We start from the raw sequence: 13,620 nt of genomic DNA, 5'->3' as shown, positions 1-13,620 counted from the left end.
AACAACAAAAAAAAAACGATAATGCCATCTCAACCCACAATTCAATTAATTGCTAAAGCAAATGAATCTAACCTTAACCAGGAACATTAGACATTACCATTTCAGTTCCCTAATTAGAGGACATAACCTCCAACCTTCTGCTGCCTGGTTCTTATCAAAATACAGGTGGCAAAAAATAAAATTTGAGAAATATTTCCTGAAGGCTAAAGGATTTTCTACACATCTATTCTAATTCCTCTAATTTTCCCTGATCTCCATTACCAACTCCTGCTTCCATTAAGCCAGGCCACAGTTATTTGGGCTCCTAATAGAATTGATTTTATTCAACTATACTAAAATGCTAAAACTCCTGCCTAGAATGAACGTGATTACACAAAAAGAGCCCTAGGAAGCTCATTATTGTAATAACAGTGCATTTGTCATTGAGGACCTTTCTCAGTATCATACCCTGTTTGTTACATGAGAGTCCTGGGGGAAAAAAATCACAGACGTTAGTAACAGGAACAGTTTTTCTTCTCCCAAGAAACTAGTTCATTTTTATTACAAACAATGAACACTATATAACTAATCAGTATCTGAAAGAAAACTCAGAGTCAAATCTGTATCCTCCTTGTAGGACAGTCTTGTGCCATAAATCCTTGGATACTAACTTTTTATTCGAGTTTATTTTTTCTTCTTTTATTTTCTCTTCTTGCTGACTTATTCCATTGTCAATATTTTATTGTATGAATGCATAGGTTGCTACATATTCTTTGTCATATTGAAGAGGGTAGGTACTTGTTGAATGACATGTAAGTCCTACATTTCAAGCTAAAGCTACAATAACATTATAGTTTAACTGATGTGAAACAAGAAAGCATATTCTTCCAGAAATTTGTGAATTATGGGATTAAATGTGTTAGCAATGCTTGGCATTATCCAATATTTTAAAAATATATGAGTATCCTCAGAAAAAGTTGAGGATGCATAAATTATTATTTGTATTATTCTTAGCAAAATGTGACAATTCATAGCCTAAATCTTGCTTTTCTTTAATTTCTTAATGATTCACACGGTACAATGGTCACAAAAATATAAAATATATAAAACATTTATTTTTATTTTGGGCATTTGATTCTTTTTTATATATATACTTTAAGTTTTAGGGTACATGTGCACAACGTGCAGGTTAGTTACATATGTATACACGTGCCATGTTGGCGTGCTGCACCCATTAACTTGTCATTTAACATTAGGTATATCTCCTAATGCTATCCCTCCCCCCTCCCCCTACCCCACAACAGGCCCCGGTGTGTGATGTTCCCCTTCCTGTGTCCATGTGTTCTCATTGTTCAATTCCCAGCTATGAGTGAGAACATGCAGTGTTTGGTTTTTTGTCCTTGCGATAGTCTGCTGAGAATGATGGTTTCCAGCTGCATCCATGTCCCTAAAAGGACATGAACTCAATGAACTCATCTTTTTTTTATGGCTGCATAGTATTCCATGGTGTATATGTGCCACATTTTCTTAATCCAGTCTATCATTGTTGGACATGTGGCTTGGTTCCAAGTCTTTGCTATTGTGAATACTGCCACAATAAACATACGTGTTGCATGTGTCTTTATAGCAGCATGATTTATAATCCTTTGGGTATGCACCCAGTGATGGGATTGCTAGGTCAAATGGTATTTCTAATTCTAGATCCCTGAGGAATTGCCACACTGACTTCCACAATGGTTGAACTAGTTTACAGTCCCACCAACAGTGTAAAAGTGTTCATATTTCTCCACATCCTCTCCAGCGCCTGTTGTTTCCTGACTTTTGAATGATTGCCATTCTAACTCGTGTGAGATGGTATCTCATTGTGGTTTTGATTTGCATTTCTCTGATGGCCAGTGTTGATGAGCATTTTTTCATGTGTCTTTTGGCTGCATAAATGCCTTCTTTTGAGAAGTGTCTGTTCATATCCTTCGCCCACTTGTTGATGGGGTTGTTTTATCTTGTAAATTTGTTTGAGTTCATTGTAGATTCTGGATATTAGCCCTTTGTTAGATGAGTAGATTGCAAAAATTTTCTCCCATTCTGTAGGTTGCCTGTTGACTCTGATGGTAGTTTCTTTTGCTGTGCAGAATCTCTTTAGTTTAATTAGATCCCATTTGTCAATTTTGGCTTTTGTTGCCATTGCTTTTGGTGTTTCAGACATGAAGTCCTTGAATTTGGGCATTTGATTCTATGTTGCTGTGGATTCCGTTTATATTAATAAATGCACATACCCAAACTATAATCTCACTCATCTTGGCAGAAGCATATCTGAACCAAAACAGCATGCTTTCTGTTATTTGTTTCCTTTCATTGATTTGTAAAATATAAAAGCAAATCAAATAACAATATAACAATAAAAAACTAAATTAGCTTGGGCTCAGTGCCTCATGCCTATAACCCTAACACAGTGAGAGACCAAGGAGGGTGGATCACTTAAGCCAGGAGTTTGAGACCAGCCTAGGCAATATAGTGAGGCCCTGTCTCTACAAAAATAAATAAATAAATTATCCAGACATATAGGCATGTACCTGTGGTCCCAGCTACAGTGTTGAAAGGCTGAGATGAGAGGACTTGCTTGAACCCTGGAGGTCAAGACTGCAGTGAGCCATGACTGCGCCACTGCACACCAGTCTGGGCAGCAGGGCAAGACCCCATCTCAAAAGAAAAGAAAAAATAAAAAACTGAATCAAAGTGGTCATCCACTCTACTTCTTTCTAGGGTGATTTTTCCTAAAAATTAAAATAGGTGGGTGGAAAAAAGGATCAGGCCTATATTGTTTTTCTATTGCTGCCATAACAAATTGCCACAAATTTAATGGCTTAAAACAACACAAACTTATCTTTCAGTTCTGTAGATCAGAAGGCTGACTGGTGTCAAGGTGTTAGCAGGGACAATTTCCAAAAGCTCTGAATGCACTGGTACTATTCTCTTTCAACCTAACTTCTCACACATACCAGTTCCACTCTTTCTCAACACCCCTTAGATCCCATTGAAATCATTAATCATTCCCAGGCTACACTCCTCCCAATTCTAATGTAACTGCAGAGCGCCTAAGCTGAAAGTTTCAAGAACTTCCTTCCTACTTGAGGTGGAAGAGTGGGGTCCAAGAAATTCCACTACATTCCCCTTTTGAATGTCAAACACTTCTTTCCAAGTCTCTGCTGGTAACAACCACAGCCAGCTGTGTCAATGACCTTTTTATTCAGCTGATTATGTTGGAGGTTCTCAGGTAAGCTCTCTGTTCCATGCAAAATGACATCATGAGGAATAGAGGTAAGGCACAAGAATGCATTTATCAGGGCTCTCTGCTATAACACCTTGCCCAAGAGGAATAGAGAAAGAGATGAGTAAAGAAAACCAATCTGCAACTCAGACCTGGAAAACAGCAGAAGGAAAAAATCAGAGACAAAAAAAGAAGAAAAAAATAAGAGAAGAAAGGTTAGTTCAATCAATCTCTAGGTTCCAAATTCAGAGGGTTGGCAAAATGGAAGAGAGAAAGAGCACAAGTGAGAGGCAAAGAGACAGGACATGAACTTCTGAGGAGTTCTTTTGCCTTTTACTGCACAGTAAATATCCACTCTAGCCCTTCTCCTTCTCCTAGTATGTTACATGCCTGTTGTAGATGTGCTGCAACACACACAATATATCTGTTGATAAAATTCCATAAAGAAAGGTAAAATATTGAAAAATGTTAACGTACAGAAAATAGAGTTGATGTTCTTTTCTTTTGTGAAAGAAAATGAGGTTTAAAAAAATGAAATTATGCAACAGTTTAAGGACCTTTGTCATTTAAAAGTCAGTTTATTAACTGAACACCTAAAAAACCATTATGGGTACTGTGGCTTACCCATTGCTACTGTACTTGTGCAATTACAGGGGGAAAGGATGGGGACACAAGAAGTGAGGAAGAGGAAGGATGTTATGAAGGAAATTGAGTTTGAAGATGAGTTGAAGGAGAGGTTCCACCTACCCCAATTTTCTGAAAGTCTTAATAATCTCTAGTAAAATGCTTTTCATAACTGTTTGACATTTATGAAATACATGGCATATAAAATTTTATTCATTAAAAAACTCTTAGCTACTTTTCATAAAGAGTATAAATTGTTGCTTACTGTATCTATTTTAGTTTTTCATGTTGGGCTTTTCATGTTAAGATATTTTACCTAGCAATTTTCCTTAGTCATGATGAGGTTTATAAGGATGTGCAAGAACACTTCTATGAAAAGACTTATACTGGATGACTAAAGCCATAATAGGATCAAAGACTGTAAACAATTTTATTAACCTAGTCAATTCAGCAGACCAAGAACTGCTGATTAAATGCTCACTTTTTTATGCTTTCCATATTAATATACCTAATTTCCAGGCTAAAAGATAAGATTAATCCTCCCTGTTTTTAGCATAAGGAGAAACCCTAGCTTGGTTGACACAGGATTTGGGTTCTGGTCACAGCTTTGCTATTAACTAGCATTACTTGTGAAAAGTCATTTAAACTCTCTGGAGCTCAGTTTCATAATCTAAAAACTTAAAAGAGTTTTACCAGATAATCTCTAAGATGTCTCCCAATTCAATTATTCTATTATTTAAATTATATTCTAATATTAGAGCTCCCAAGACATGAATTTGAAAAGCTGCTCCCTGCCAATATCCTGAAACCCACTTATTCCCATACTAAATAACTTAAAAGATGATTGTAAGACTCATATACTTCACTCCTCAAGAAAGTAGGTCGCAAACTTTAGTGTGCCAAAGAATTTAGGTCCCAACCTCAGAGACTTTTCCATGTTCCAACTCCAGAGAGTCTGATTCAAAAGGACTGGGATGGTGATCAGAAATCTGCAGTTTTAACAAGCACTTCAGATGCTGCAAATAGTAGTTGCCTGGAAATCACAGTTTGAGAAAAACTGCCTTAAAATTAATGTGCCAATCAAAATGAATTTTTGGATGTTTATATTCTTTTGCTCCAAAATGAATTTTAAGATGACTATTTAAAGAAAACATGAATAAATGGAACCTATGAATTCAACTATATGTAATAATTGAAATACATAATAGTCATCTGCTAAAGATATAATAAGTCCTATATACATTTCACAGGTTTTTATAATTTTATAGAATAACTCAAGGTGTCTTAACAGATATTTTACAAAAAACGTATTCTTTCATTCAGTAGAAAACAGATATCTACCAACAATCAGTTGTTATAGGAGGGAAAAAGCTTTAAAAGATCCAACAATTAAAAAATAGTTTAAGGGAAATGTAAAATCCAAAAGAACCTAACTTTTTAGTCTTAGACATTATTCAAAAAAGCATATTAAACATACCAAAGTGCATGATCATCCTGAACCTTCTTGAGTTAAGGAGATTAGTGACTGATAACTATTAAAGCTAGGATTATGCATTATATTACATTTTGAGGATACGTATTAAAGATATAATCATTGCTCCTAAAAAGATAAGCTAGATTCTAATCAACATTAATAGGCTTAAAATTAGTAGTGACAGGTATGATTTAAACCATAGGAATTCTGTGTGGGTAAACAGGAATTCAATCCAGACCAGTTCAACTATTCCTTCAGAGCTTGCTATTTTCCTTCTGCAGTTGGGTGAATATAGAAAAGAACATATCATGGTCAATATATCCTGGACAGTGTTTTTCAAACTTTAAAGTGTAAATAAATCACCTGGGGACCTTGTCAGAACACAGATTCTGATTCAGCAGGCTAAGATTCAGTATTCCTAATAAATGCCCAGGTAACACTGATGCTTCTGGTCCCTGAACAACGGTTTGAGTAGCAAGGCCTCAGGGCATTTGAACCCTGTTGTGTTGAAAACAGAAAATCCCATGAATCAAATTAGGTCACTGTGTCAGATTGTATTTTCCAAAGATGGCCATATTACAATTGTTCTTATCCCACATGATTTTCCAAGTGTGACCTTGGCACTTCCTCATCAAGAGATAGAGTTTAATTTCCTTGCCCTTGAATCTAGGCCAGCTTTCATGACTCACTTTGTAACCAAAAGAATGTGGTATAAGTGTCACTGCAGGACTTCTGAGCCCAGATGACAAGTCTTGCAGCTTCTGCTGTGGTCTCATGGAACACTCTCTTCAGATGCTTCCTCTCAGAGCCCAGCAGCCACACTGGGAGAAACTCAGACCATATGGAGAGGCTGTGTAGGTGGCTCTCGTGACAGTCCAAGCCTTAGAATCAACTCAGCCCAGGCACCAGACATGTGAATGAAGCCTCCAGAGAGCCCCCACACTCAGCCATTCAAATCACTCCCAGTCAGTTGAGCATTTCCAGATGAGGAACCCAGACTTTCTGAAGCAAAGATAAATCATCCACACTTGCCCTCTTGGAATGCCTAACATACAAAATCCATGAACATAGTAAATTAACTGTTGTTTTATGCTCTAAGTTTGAGGTGATCTGTTCTACAACAATGGAAAACTGCAAGAATGGAATTAGAGTTAATGTAGAGAAAGGATAACTAGTAAATAAAGGAAAAAAAACCCAAACATGTTATTTTTAATAGTTTAAACAAAGCTGTGTGGTTAAGAAAGGGAAAGTTTGGTGACAGGGACAAAGTATCCAAAATCATTAAAAAAAAAAAAAAACTCAAGGAAAAAGTCTGGCTGGAATAGAAGATGAGCTCTAAGATGAGGCAAGAGATTATAATAGAAATTAAACGGGGAGAATTATAAAGAAACTTTAAAGGGATCAGTAACAGATAGTAACCAAGTAGATGAAAATTTGAGAATGGAACACGAACTATGAAGATTTTAAGATTTTTTTTTGTTCTATCAGTGATATTTCTTTCATTAGACTTATTAGAACAACCATGGAGCAAAACAGAAATCAAACAACGGAAAGCAAAGAAAAAGTTCTAAGGAAAGAAGCAGAAGCAATGCAAAAAGACACCCACAGAGCATAAATAGAAGCAGAAAGAAAGAAAAGAATTACGGCACAATGGCTAAAATGGCTCATAAAACCTGTTGATACTTCTGCTGAACAAATATTTTTGAAACCCTGCTATGGGGTCATTCAGTGTTCCAGGAACTGCGGATAATACGTGAGGAGCATGACAGAGTCACTGCTGCCCCATTAAAGCTAAAATACTAGTGAGGGCAATAAACCAGTAAACAGGTAAATAAAAGGACAGGCTAAGCATTCTTAATCTTAAAATCCAAAATTTGAAATGCTCTAAAATCAAAACTTTTTGAGCACTGACATGATGCCACAAGTAAAAGTGATTCTACTTTCCCTCCCGACCACACTATGGGGTTCCCAGTACCGGTATCTGCTCCCCTCAAACTGCTCTTCCATGTACCTAGCTCTAATACCATTTCCCTGTTTTGCCCCTTGAGGTCTAGGGACAATAACAGCACCCAGCTTTTCATGAGTTCTGGGTGCCTTGCCCACACTTCTGTAAAGGGTCCCTTCATGAAACTCCTCTCAGTTAAACATTTTAAAGAATGTCACTGCTCCCTGTCAGAACCTTGACAGCTATGTCTTGCTTTCTCATTAAAATTTAAATAAAGATTATGATACTTAAGTATTAAAGAGAACTAATGAAAATGACAGAAGCTTGGAACTGAAAATGATCTTGGGAATCACCTTGAAACTGTCCTCTTCATTGTATGCTGATGGTATCAAGGACCAATAATAAAACAGATGAGTAAGTTTTTTCCTTTTTACATTTTTTTACATAATCAGTACATACACATCACAGCAAAAGAAAATGTGTGTTACATGCCAAGCTTTTAATATTATTCAGAATACTTATTTACGATATTTACATTTTCAAGAAAAAAAGTAATGAGATCCAATTCTTAAAATTAACACTCAGAAACTAGTTCTACATTGGAACAGCATCCACCTAAGCTGGAAGGCAGAGAACATATATTTCTCAGTTCTCATTCTTTCAATGAAATCCTACTCTGTTTATAGGGCTGCCAAATGGCTGAACCAGCCCCAAACAGTTTACAGTATTGAAATATGCTGACTTTTTTTCCTGATGATCTTCTTATGATGGAAAAAACAAGCTTTAACCAAAACTAACCCTGATCATGAATGTCAGCTCCTGATCAAGAGCCACACCCTGCCTGCAAGTAACATTAAGATGCTAAATAAAGCATCTCTCCAGCTAGAAGCTCAGTAGTCATGGCAAATGTCCATTATCAAGAGCCAAGGATAAAGACTTTGTCTAGTTTCCTTTGTTTTCGTTTAAATTTGCTCTATAGCACTCATCTCGTATCTTGAGCTTCTTCTAATATTCTTGTTCTGAGATGCATTATCAAATATGTAACATTCTAAAGAAAGGAGAAGGCATATCTATCAAAAGAAGCTATACCTTGCTTCAAACTAAGACTCGACCCTGGTATATTAAATATGACATTAAAGCATTCGTTACTTTAAATAGCTACATTTGTTGATCTAATGTGTGTCAAGCAGAATCCAATGTGTTTCACACAATTTCTTTCATTCTCCTAAATCTTTTCTCCCACACCTTTGCTGTATAAACATGAAATTTCGCACAAACATGGTACTGTTCTATAAGAAATGGTATGGTTCTATAACAAATACATTAAAATTATGTGCTATTACCAAAATATATCTCTTAATGTCACAATCTTGGTAATAGTAAGCTTACATATAAATGATTTTCCAAGCACTTATATTTGTTATTTCTAACAAAATTATCAAAAGAACAGCAGAGTGTGCTTTCTGTTACACATGCTAGCTGATAAATGATTTTGTTCTTTTTAAACTGTGGATGTTTATCACAGGGATGTGAATTGGAATTAGAAAAAAAAATTTTCAACAACAAAGTATATATTTTATAGAATAGCTGCCCTCTCTTACAATCAAGTACATCAATGAACTAGACTACTGAGGTTGGTGAAATCTCATTGCAACAGTAGCTGACCAATAGCTGGTCAGATATACTAACAATCAAATATAAATGGCAAGTCCCAGCCTTCAAGCCTGAGTACATTCTGTTCTTTAGATGGCCACATGAGAACAGAGTAAACAGATCAGTGCTGATCTGCACCCTGAGATTCACAGGCTGCAAACAAAATGGAGCTCCCCTTCCCCAAGAGAACTTAGGCACCTAAGTATTTTAGGTCCAAATATATGGTACCATAACTGCAATAGCAATGCCAATTTACAAATACATAGCCCATTTAACATTCATTTGCTCATTCAGTCATTAAAACTAACTTGCACTATTTAAAAACTAGGCTCAAGAAATTAAAACGGCACACCTAAGGTCACTTTGTGAGTGGCACAACTAAGACATGAACTCATGTCTTTTAACTCTTAACTGATGTTCTTTTTACTCTTATAGAGTAGAATAAGGTCCCAGACCTTTAAGAAACACCAATTCTGGAGCTCCACTGTAGACTTACTAAATCTAAACCTCTGAGGTTGGGTCTTGTAGTAGGCAGAATTCTAACGCGGCCCCCCCAAATTCCTATACCCCAGCCACCAGTGTGCACATCCTGCATAATCCCTCCCTTTGAGTGTGGGCAGGACCCGTGAATATGATAAAATGTCATGCCCATGATTAGGTTACATATGTGGCAAAGGAAGGGGGTTTTGCAGATGCAATTAAGGTCTTAATTTAGTTGATTTGAGTTGATTACTTGAAAGGGAGAGTATCCTGTGTGGGACTGACTTCAGCAGGTGAGAGCTCTTCAAATTGGGGTTGGGTTTCTTCTGAAGCTAGAGAATCTTCTGCTGGCCTTGAAGAAGCAAATTGCCAGGCAGTGAGCCATCTATGCAGGTAATTACGCTAAAGATCTGACTGTGGCCTCTAGGAGAAAAGATTGGTTTCTAGCTGACATCTAACAAGAAAATGGGGGTCTCAATTAGCCACAAGGAAATTCAATTTTGCCACCAACCTGAACGAAGTCGAAAGTGATTCTTCCCAAATTAAGCCTCTAAACAGCATAAACTTTGACCTCATGGCCAATAGCACTGTAATTCATGCTTGAGCAAAGACATAGTTTCTAACCATTTTAACCAGTCAGATCACCAACAAAAAGCACAAAACTGTGAAACGTGTGGCACTAAACAGACCTCAAAAAAGACATTTGATTGCAGTATGAAAGCTGATATAAAAAGGCAGATCACTGCCTTGTTTGATTTTAGCTGGGAATATGTGCCTTTTTAGGCAACTCAAATATTTTGCTGCTCTGTTTGACCACAAAAGCTCCCAAAAGATTGATTTTTAGGGCTACAAAAAATCTTAGCAAGTAAGAAAATGTGAAAAAAAAATCCATGAATAATGAAGGACCAACTGTATATTGAAATGTTAACTGATGTTGTATTTATTTACTATATTTCCTGAATTTTTACACTGAACATGTATTTTTTTAAAAACCCTGCATTTTGAAAAAATAATAAATTTCTCAATTCAACCAGAGCAAATGCTGCACCTTCTGCCTACCTTATGAATAGTTTTATTAGCTCTGTATTAAAACCGTATGCTTACTTCCGAATCCTTTAATTGACTGCCGACTGACGTAAGACAGTACATGGCGTATAAGCAGTGGTAAAACAGAGATAAAGACCAATGGAACAGAACAGAGCCCTCAAAATTAATACCACACATCTACAACCATCTGATCTTTGACAAATCCGACAAAAACAGGAAATGAGGAAAGGATTCCCTATTTAATAAATGGTGCTGGGAAAACTGGCTAGCCACATGTAGAAAGCTGAAACTGGATCCCTTCCTTACACCTTATACAAAAATTAATTCGAGATAGATTAGAGACTTAAACGTTAGACCTAAAACCATAAAAACCCTTGAAGAGAACCTAGGCAATTCCATTCAGGACATAGGCATGGGCAAGGACTTCATGACTAAAACACCAAAAGCAATGGCAACAAAAGGCAAAATTGACAAGTGGGACCTAATTAAACCAAAGAGCTTCTGCACAACAAAAGAAACTACCATCAGAGTGATCAGGCAACCTACAGAATGGGAGAAAATTTTTGCAATCTACCCATCTGACAAAGGGCTAATATCAAGAATCTACAAAGAACTTAAACAAATTTATAAGAAAAAATCAAACAACCCCATCAAAAAGTGGGCAAAGGATATGAACAGACTCTTCGCAAAAGAAGACATTTATGCAGCCAACAGACACATAAAAAAAAATGCTCATCATCACTGGCCAACAGAGAAATGCAAATCAAAACCACAATGAGATACCATCTCACGCCAGTTAGAATGGCGATCATCAAAAAGTCAGGAAACAACAGGTGCTGGAGAGGATGTGGAGAAATAGGAACACTTTTACACTGTTGGTGGGACTGTAAACTTGTTCAATCATTGTGGAAGACAGCGTGGTGATTCCTCAAGGATCTAGAACTAGAAATACCATTTGACCCAGCCATCCCATTACTGGGTATATACCCAAAGGAATATAAATCATGCTGCTATAAAGACACATGCACATGTATGTTTATTGCGGCACTATTCACAATAGCAAAGACTTGGAACCAACCCAAATGTCCAACAATGATAGACTGGATTAAGAAAACGTGGCACGTATACACTATGGAATACTATGCAGCCATAAAAAAGGATGAGTTCATGTCCTTTGTAGGGACATGGATAAAGCTAGAAACCATCATTCTCAGCAAACTATCGCAAGGACAGAAAACCAAACACCGCATGTTCTCACTTATAGGTGGGAATTGAACAATGAGAACACTTGGACACAGGGTGGGGAACATCACACACCAAGACCTGTCGTGGGGTGGTGAGGGATAACATTAGGAGAAATACCTAATGTAAATGATGAGTTAATGGGTGCAGCACACCAACATGGCACTTGTATACATATGTAACAAAACTGCACGTTGTGCACATGTACCCTAGAACTTAAAATATAATAATAATAATAAAAAGAGGTGGTAGAGAAATGTTGAATGAATGGGTGAACTTCCTCAAACACTGAGTTTGCTCAAACTATTCACTCTACAGGACATTCTTCAACATGACAGTAATTAAAAGTAGAACTACAAATTGTGATGTGAGTATTCTGTAAAACTTCACACAAAAAATTACCACTTAGTCACCAAATCTTCTCAGGGAAGGCAGGTCTCTTGGAACAGAAATGAACATTTTTGAAAAATACATATTTAGGAAGTACAAATGCAGTGTTGTTCCACAGACATAAATCTTTTTAATAGGGATCAGCATGAAAAGCATCTGCACTGCTAGAACCATGTACGTCGAAAATTTATCAACCAACATCCTAAAATATTTTCAAAGTAACTGAATGCCTATGAAAGAAGGCTCTGTACCAATTTATTGCAACACAAAGATTATCAGATAGCTAGTATTTTGCCCATGGATCTGTATCCTCCTTAGTTGATACTAGGAATTGTATAGCATGATCATAGTCCAATTTCTATCACAGTTCGTCACTCTCAAGTAAGTGTTCACTGAAAAACCGATGCAGAAGACGCTTTGCGAGGGTTGTGTGGTCAACAATATTCCCCAGTTCCAAAGCTTTCAGCCAAGCCTCTATGTTGGTGCACTATGAACCAATCTTCTAGGGGGTGATGATAACAGAAACAATAATAGAATGGGCTCAGCTCTTCAAAGCCATGTGGCTTTGATTATTTTCACTACCAACAATTCAGACCCATAAAGTAAACAAGAATTCTTTCTGGTCTCAAAACTGCTAGGTGAAGTCATGTAGTGTATCTATTTTCATTAATATTAATAATAGGTAATATGCTAATAACAGTAATAAAAAAATACAAGCAGTTTTGGGAAAACAAAGACACCCTCGATAAGATTTTTTTTTCCCATTAAATGGGAAAGATGAGTTTAGCTTGATGAAACTGTTTCTGTTGTTTTGAGTTCCCATAAATGTTTTTTGTTGTTGTTTCTTTTGTGTTCTCATGGTTTTAGCTATTGTGATTTAAAGCGATTTTAAGCCAGAGTAAACTGACTTAACCCATCTTTACTCTATGTGTGCAGAAACTGGGGCACAGGGAAAGCAACTTGACTATACCCAGAGGTAATAGTAGGAAGATAAGGAAGGATTTCTGGTCACATAAAGTCTGCTGAAAGATCCATTGAGTTACATTGTTTATAAATGTCTTTCCTGCTTTCAGGTAGAAACATTCTAAAGCAGTGTTTCTCAAACTTTTTGGTCCTATTTGAGATTATTAAGGGCCCTAAAGAGCTTTTGTTCATGTAGGCTACATTTCCAGTTACGTTATGTTAGAAATTAGAACAAAATTTTATGAAACATTTAATTCCTTTTAAAACAAAAATAATTAGTCCATTACATGGTAAAGTAACTAAATGTGTTTATGTAAAATAACTATGTTTTTCTAAACCAAAAAAAATTAGTGGTAAGAATGTCATTGTTTTACATTTTTATAAATCTCTTTCTGTCTGACTTAATAGAAGACAGTTGGGTTCTCCTAGCTGCTTTTGAATTCAATCTGTTGCGTATATTATCATACCTCTTGTAGCTTCTGGAAAACTCCTCTGTGCACTTGAGTGAGTATGAGAGTGAAACCAACACAAATAGTATTATTATGAAAATAGTTTTGA

General features: G+C 36.5%; 1 protein-coding gene across 1 annotated transcript in view; it reads right to left on the bottom strand.

Annotated features, from left to right (window-relative positions):
• The window catches only part of ADAMTS3 (ADAM metallopeptidase with thrombospondin type 1 motif 3), a 284,850-nt gene that overhangs the window by 150,921 nt on the left and 120,309 nt on the right, over positions 1-13,620 (bottom strand). The window lies entirely within an intron of this gene.

The sequence above is a fragment of the Hylobates moloch genome, unplaced genomic scaffold (assembly GCF_009828535.3).
Source record: "Hylobates moloch isolate HMO894 unplaced genomic scaffold, HMol_V3 SCAFFOLD_2, whole genome shotgun sequence".
Taxonomy (NCBI): domain Eukaryota; kingdom Metazoa; phylum Chordata; class Mammalia; order Primates; family Hylobatidae; genus Hylobates; species Hylobates moloch.
The sequence above is the reverse complement of the archived record's forward strand: the minus strand, read 5'-3'. Positions and strand labels throughout refer to the sequence as shown.